The sequence below is a fragment of the Salmo salar genome, chromosome ssa21 (genome assembly GCF_905237065.1).
Source record: "Salmo salar chromosome ssa21, Ssal_v3.1, whole genome shotgun sequence".
Taxonomy (NCBI): domain Eukaryota; kingdom Metazoa; phylum Chordata; class Actinopteri; order Salmoniformes; family Salmonidae; genus Salmo; species Salmo salar.
In genome coordinates this window covers 19195870-19203300 of record NC_059462.1, presented here as the reverse complement: position 1 = coordinate 19203300, position 7431 = coordinate 19195870, and the positions used below count along the sequence as shown (strand labels likewise).

The following is a 7431-nucleotide window of genomic DNA, read 5'->3' as shown; positions in this document are numbered from 1 at the left end:
AAGCAATCTATTAATATGTTTTTTTAAAACACTATAATTTGTTAACAAGCATGATAGCTGTACTTTTAGTTTATGGTTTACACAGCTTGTTGGCCATTAGCCAATCAGTGTTTCTCAACTAGTTAAAACCACGTGAATGGATCCAACTGGTATTTACGACTTCACAACTGGTAAATTCCCACCTCCAACTTCGTTATGAACGCAGCACTACTCTATGGATAATTCAGAAACAGAGAGTCAGTGAAACAATACCATACAGGGGGAAGGATTAGGGGTTTCATGTACACTCTTTCTTTGGTTGTCCCCATGGGAGAACTCTCTGTGGAAAGGGTTCTACATCTAACCCAAAGTGTAGGTTTCACATTATTTCTTCACAAAACTAACACAGTGTCATAGTATTCCACCTAACAGTCTTATACTCACTATATTATAACATAATTTGAAAACTCTGAACTATGATGATGACATACTGTAAATAAGAAGTTTGTTCCTACTTAGAAGCCAGAACAGAGAAGAGGCACTCTTCAGAAGGGAGTGACAAGTGGTAAACTACAGTAGGCCTACTGTATGGTGTTCTGGCATCACCTGAAGGTAGGGGGAAGTCAACGTGGTTCCCTTCACTACTCAGGACTAGTACTGAGTCTATTGCAGGACTCTCTAACTCTGTTCCTGGAGAGCTACCTGCTGTAGGTTTTTGCTTCCACCCCAGTTGTAACTAACCTGATTCAGTTTATCAACCAGCTAATTATTAGACGTGCGCTAGATTAGGGTTGGAGTGAAAACCTACAGGACGGTAGGTCTCCACGAACAGGGTTGGATAGCCCTGGTCTAGTATGTGCAGCAACATGAAGCCAGCCATCTTTGTTTTTGTTGGAAACATCATCTATCATATCAATAATTTAGTACTTTCCACCACACTTGGCATCTTTGTAATTTTCTGTAAGGATGAAGCACCATGTCATATAGTCTACAGCAGTGGTTCCCAACCAGGGGTACTAGGACCCCCAACCACAGGGGCTACTTGAGAAGGCTCAAGAGACCATAGGCTTACTGGTCAAATGTACATGAAGGGGTACTTCAGGGGTACTCCGGGCACAGTAAAATTCAGTTGGTGGTACAGTAACCGAAAAAGGTTGGGAACCACAGGCCTACAATATGCATTTTCACCTATTTTTATAATATGTAAGACATTATAGCCTACTAAGCTATTCATATCGTTGTTCTCTCCAAGTCATCACATTTGCATCAGTGTTCATTTTGGCACTGTTTTTTTAGATTTAGTATAGTCTTAGTAATTTTTGACAAAAATATAATTAAGTCTTGGTCACATTTGTCATTTGAATAATGATTTAATATAGTTATTGTCAAATTGATGAAAACAGTGGGACAACTACATGCCCTTTCATGTTTGTCACATTTGAGTTATAAATCATAAATCCCTTACTTCAATGAGCACAAACATACATAGCCTTGTCCTACAAACTTGCATTGCATTATATTATCTTCCCAAAAGCAGAAATATACAGTGTAAGAATTATACTATATTATATAAGAATTATCTGGCCATGTAAAATCCTAATTCAGCCAACATAGATATTGCACATTAAGTACAAAACAGACACAAGCAGAGAAAGAGAGCAAGAGCGAGAGAGATTTTCACCAAATGGTATCGTAAAGTAGTATGTTTTGCACCTCCGCAGCCACATTGATGTCCAACGTAGAACGGGAGGTATTAATGACTGTTTCGCCCAATGATGTAGTCGAGTAACTACACATCGAGTCCCAAGTCCCATGTGCTTGAGTCCGAGTTCAAGTCACCAATGGTCGAGTCGTCCCTATGGTTAAAGTTCAAGTCCCAGTGCTCGAGTCTGAGTCACTGGGTCCACATTAAGTCAAAATAAAGTTATTTAGACAGCCAGATATAGCGTAGTGCCAAGAGGGATTTAGTCAATCAATTGTTTGTGACAACAAATGTTCCCATATAGGCAACAGGTAATGTTACCAGGGCCACGATATAAATTTCATGAATAAAGCCGACGTTATTCCTTATTCAAAATGTTAGCGACGCATGGTTGTTCTATAGCATATTTCTATCCGAGCATTCAAAAGCGTTGCCTCCTGGTGAACGCGACCCAGGTTGTTAGCTGTAGCTAGCTAATGAGCTAACATGACTGAACAAGGTAGCCTAAACAAATGGTTAACTGTCCAGTCCGCAAGATCCTAGTTTAAGAACGGCCTGCAATATACTTTATGAATGTAAAATGCGGGCCGCCAATGCACGATTGAAAGAAAAGTATATATTTTAGATGAGATTTGTGTTTAGTATAGGCATTTAGGCCTATCACAGTGGGGGGAACAATTTATTAAGATGGAATTCCGAAATTCCATCTTAATAAATTACAATTTTACGTAGTTAAATTGACTTTGCAATAAAACTAATGATGGTTAATTATTATTTTTCTAGACACCGATTAAGCCAATTCCTCGTTATCTAAACAACATGTTCAGTTGAGAATGCATTAATGATTTAGGTAACATTTTACTCAAAAACCTTCAGTTATAATGCATTATGGTGATGTTATAATGCATCGTGAAACGTGTCATGTAATATACCCTTTTATAATGTTATCATCTAATAATGATGCTGATTCCTGAATAAATAATAGACGTTTTGAGTCAGCTGCAAATGTCCTTTATAAGCATAACATATAAGCCTCTTTATGAAAGATTATAAATCATGTTGTTTATAACAAGCAATAAAGCATTTATAGGCCTATCTGCAGGCAATGTTAACAAAGTGTAACCATGATTTACCTCCGACTAGCCTATTCAGTTGTGTAACTTTTCAAAAAGTCATGTAAATCTCAACTACTTAGAATAACACTAACTAATTAATCTACCATATCATAATGATTTCTGATTGCATAAGAAACCAATGTAATCTAAGTCAGAAAATACTTCAGACTGATTAAGAGAGTAAACTTTGGTATTTTATCTCCACTACCCTGCAATCTAATATTCATCATGAGACGCATAGGCTACTTGAACTAAAATGTTGCAGTTTATCCATTTTTGATATATTCGTAGCCAATCGATGATCGATCAATATGACTTCGAATAAGAAAAGAGCTCATGGCCAACATTTCCATTGTAGTAAACTCGTGTTTTGGATTGGCGGAGGGTAAAGATCGGAAGTAGTTTATTTATGCTAATGAAGGAGTTGGGGTTGTAGATATTTACGTTCGACGGCGGGAGCCGCCCTTCATTCACCACATGGTTAAAAGCAGGGTACGTTCGCGCCACTTTCACAATTTTACTACGATTCACAAACTCCTGCCGAATCAAAATAGCAGCACACGGGGATGCGTTATTATTATTATTTACTTCGCTACGACGCAATTTACAAGTTTATGGTTTAGTTTCGTAGGTGTGCCTGGAGCAGTGACAGTAAACGGTAAGTCTGCAGTAGTGAGTGAAGATGGTGGATTTCAGAGGCGAATGTCTTAGTACGCGCATGTTATTGACAAGAAACCTGTTGTTAGCCTCTTCACGGGATGCGACTGTAGAAGTTAAACAATGCTTATTTATGCATTCTACTTATCAAATTGATGTAGGGAATATATTCTCTATCGGCTGTTTTTGCATTTAAAACAATGTAACGTTAAGAGGCGCATGGCCCCTTCCTCCATAGTTCTGAGAATGAGGGAGATTTGAAAAGCGTGCACTGCTGCCTCTGCAATGCCTCTACTTGTGTGGCTAGTGTAAGTCAACGTTACTTTTGGTAATTACGGATTTGTCGCTAGAAATGTATTTGTGTAATGGTATACCTTTTATGCCCAGACAATAAATAAAGTTGCGTTATTTTGTCTGTGTTCAGTGGTGTGTGCGTTAAAGTGCCTCCAGAACAAAGCAGTAACACATGGGGCTGAAGGCCGCGCGCCTCTGCTAACTTGGCAAGCTATGCTAACTAAATTACTTTTCCAGTCAACCAGCGGGTGGCTAATGAGCCATCTGAATAAAATGATTGCTGGGCAGACTTTGTTGTGCGTGTTAAGTGCCCATATCATGCAGTCGGTGACATCAACAATGTTGAAAAATATGCGCAGAGTTGAAGGCCGGGAGGCAACTTTAGCTTGCTACAGTAATGGCTGGCGATTTTGAGCTTCGTATCTGTTCTTGTTTTCATACGTTACAGTAAAACTTCCCCACATTTTGTACCAGACTCTCAATCTATGATTTACCACTAACATTAGCATGCCGAAGTTGGTCTCAACGTTACACTTGTCGTGGCATGGGCTAGCCAGCGAACGTTAGCTAGCTTCTCACATGCTTTGTATGCAGCGTCTTGCAGTGTGGATTCATGTTAAGTTCGCGATATATCATTCGCGTGTGGCGCTTGGCCAACTAGCAGGGCATATTTCCACACCCCAACATGTGTAGTCTATGGATGTGTAAAGTTGATTATGGGTTATATTGATGGTTTATTATAACTAAAATGTATACTGGTATTGCGGGCTCGGCGGCGCCATGTTAGCTAGCGCACAACGTGGGGGGAGGGGTATTGAATTTAACGCATGTGCGGTTCCCACGACGTGGGCCACAAGTTGCGCATTTCATACAAGATTTACGTTTGCCATGACTTCCAAGAATCTTACTATTGGATTAATTAGCACCATGTTGGTAGATTGCGTGCTTGATCTTTACGCCTGTCCAAATCGCCTTATGTGATGCATTGACAATATCCGTTTGTTTAATTAACTGTGTAAACACTTGAAAGTAACATTGATCCAACTAATATCAGCGTGGGTTACTTTTCAATTTGTATTGCCAAGCATGTCACAATGTATTCCTGTCCTGAAATCTTTTGCATAATGGCAAAGGAAAGTAAATGCATAGTGTATGCTTAAGTTCTCAACCTTAGTCCTATGTATTTTAGAAATTTCTGTGTATTGGTCTTAACATAAAATAGTAGAAATTAATTGCCTTTTTTCTCTCCTTTTGCAGACACTCATTACATTGTGATGCACCCCTAGAATCAGATCCCAGTTCACAAGTAATTGACCCTGAAGCCTAGCATGTGTTGGTGTTGGAATGCTTCACTGGACTGGCAGTCACTGTAGCGTCAAAGTGCTTACAGTGCAGGTAGTCTTCTAATATCTACTGCAGTGAAGGCACTTTAAGCACTATACTGACACTGTAACTGTCTTCATTGTACACTAATCTTCCAAACCTTCACTGGTGCTTATGCTAAGGTGCATCTAGTGCAGATAGTGAATTAGACTAGCACCTACTGCCCTAAGTGCTCCTTCTGGCATAAGGGTCTGGGACTCATCTGGTCTATGACGTGTATGATTTATTCTTGCAGATCTCTGCTAGTTTTGCATAGTTGCACTACAAGAAAAATTGAGTTGTGCAAATCTATGCAAAACTGTCGGAGGCCTGTGTGTCCATCTGTCCTGTTGATTGTCTACATTGACATTGGTTGAGCATCCTGGAAGGCTCTTGGACATCCAAGACCCTTTCTTCCACAGCAATGTTAATGTGTGCTGCAGATGGGTTTCAGCAGTATTAAAGTGCTTATAGTGCAGGTAGTTTTATGGATACCTACTGCAGTGTGAGCACTTGAAGTACTTCTAGATGCATGCATCACCACCGGGTACAGCAGATGCCACTTGGAGCTAGAGCCACTGGTCTCTGGTTAGTTTTGCTGGTTTGCTTTCAGCTTTTCAATGTACTGCTGTGCAAATCCATGCAAAACTGATCATAGCAGTGATTTTAAATCATTCATCAGAATAGCAATCCCTTTCTGTGCAGGTTGGGATAGGCAGCAATGCTCATTACTTGTATGGTATTGCACTTGTCCCGGCCTGTTGAGGACTTGGGGAATTGTCCTGCTGCAGAAGGTCTCCCGGGTGACATTACAGACCACATAAAATCGCTGAATGTTTCCAATAGATTTGAAGGAATGTCTTGATTTGCTGACTGCTTTAATAAATTATTGAATTTTGCTTATGCCTCACTCTGTAAACAGTATCGTGCTTTCATTGTTACTGTCCATCCAGCTGAAGATGGTATTGTTATTTCAAAGATGAATGTGAGTAACATTGTGTTGAAAGCAAACATTTTAATGATCTAGCACAAAATAAAATGTTGATTTCAAGACATTGTGATGAAGGTTTTTTTGTGACATGGTTTCTCCCACAACTTTATAAGCCTTCATTTGTCATGTTAAAGGCATAAACAAATGGTTTAAAATGGATACTAAAACTTTTAGTGGCTGTGATAAGCACTGTTTTTGTTCAAATTAATGTTCTGTTGCGCCTTAATCTTACCCTTGAGCAAGTAAAAGCAAAGCTATAAACCATGTCTAATCCATATGTCATGGCTTTTGTATAATTATAATGCTCGGAGTATGAAACCAAGCCCATTTGAAATTACATGACCAAAGTGGTGAGATGTCAAACTCATTCCATGCAAGACAGGAGGAAGCGCTGCCTGAAATCTGTCGACTAGAATAAGCCCACGGTGAGGAATTGAGGTCAATGCGCATGTCTAATTTGGTCAACATGAAAATGTATTTGCTATTTTGCTACATGAGCCTTATTTGATTGAATAGAGGTTCTGTGATGGTCAAGTTATGAATGGGCTGATTGCATTTTGGCAACTGACCTGAAAATTACTACCTCTTGAGTTGTAAGTTGTCCAAGAGATGGAGGACTGGTGTGTGTGTGTGTATATAATGTTTTAGTATGGACATTGAGGCCTTCCACCATTTTTTTTAAGTAGCCGACTGGGTAGTGATTCCTGCGTTTGCAGGAATCAGCTAATGGAGATGGCACTGCCCATGCTGTCAGGTGCTATAGCGGCACATATAAAGATATAGCCTGTTCATATTTGCCCTGATTGGCTAGAATGGTCTTGCCTTCCATCTTTGAGGACAATCGATTTCCATTGTTAGAGCGGGCACTCTAAAAGACAGTCTTTGGCAGTGTGAGTTGCTAACTAATCAGGTACAATGGAGTAGTGAAAACCCACCAACACTCGACCCTCCATTCAACGACCTTGACACCTGGGGTGTGTTCAGCAGGACAATGTTTTGGAACGTTCAGATGGAAATGTAATGTAGAACAAATATTCCTCCATGTAGATGGCTTTTCATGGCATTTCTATCTACAACATTTGGCACATATGAACTGAACTAGTCATGTCAAGTTGTTGATTGGTTTAAGCCGTAAATAAATCCTATTAACTACATGTAGGGTGAGAAGTATTGTTTACCAGCAGCATCCTCCTAGTCAGCCAGATCCATCTGACAACACAAAGATAAAATGTGTGTAGGCTATACTATTTCCTATCTAGAGTTATCCTGGTTACTAAATTGTCTCAATTTCCACTTGAATTGAGTAGGCCTGTCTTTTTAATATTTTGATG

The 7431-nt window shown here is 39.6% G+C and overlaps 1 long non-coding RNA gene across 1 annotated transcript; it reads left to right on the top strand.

The window, feature by feature from the left end:
- The first annotated feature begins 3272 nt into the window (after positions 1 to 3272).
- On the top strand, positions 3273 to 6160 carry LOC106581906 (uncharacterized). The gene is made up of 2 exons (XR_001323196.2): positions 3273 to 3454; positions 5005 to 6160. It is a non-coding gene; the product is annotated as an uncharacterized lncRNA (long non-coding RNA).
- Positions 6161 to 7431: the final 1271 nt, after the last annotated feature.